Below are 402 nucleotides of genomic sequence, written 5' to 3' on the forward strand. Positions count from 1 at the left end.
TTACAGAAGTCTCTTGTTAGCATCTTATATGCTACTCGTCGCAAAGTGATGCATGCGCAACTCAAATTTGCACTCGCCTCACATCGGGGAGTGACAGCCACCTCTGTTCAGGAGAAGACTGCAACTGACAATGGCGCTCTCAGGACATCACATCTGCCACGCCAGCTCGGCTGCAGCTAGTGTAAAATGCGCTTAAGGTTTGGCTTGGTTAGGTTATCTAGGTTTGCCTTTTGCTGAGTTTACACTTTACAACACCAACACACACATTCATTCACACCCTACACCACTGCTTCCACTGACTTCTACACCTTATTCGGTTTATTGTTAATTTGGTACCACTTGGTTTAATAAAAAAATAAAGTATTGTCTAAACATCCAACATGGTGTTGTCTCCCCCCCCCC

The sequence above is a fragment of the Etheostoma spectabile genome, chromosome 9, assembly GCF_008692095.1.
Source record: "Etheostoma spectabile isolate EspeVRDwgs_2016 chromosome 9, UIUC_Espe_1.0, whole genome shotgun sequence".
Classification (NCBI taxonomy): domain Eukaryota; kingdom Metazoa; phylum Chordata; class Actinopteri; order Perciformes; family Percidae; genus Etheostoma; species Etheostoma spectabile.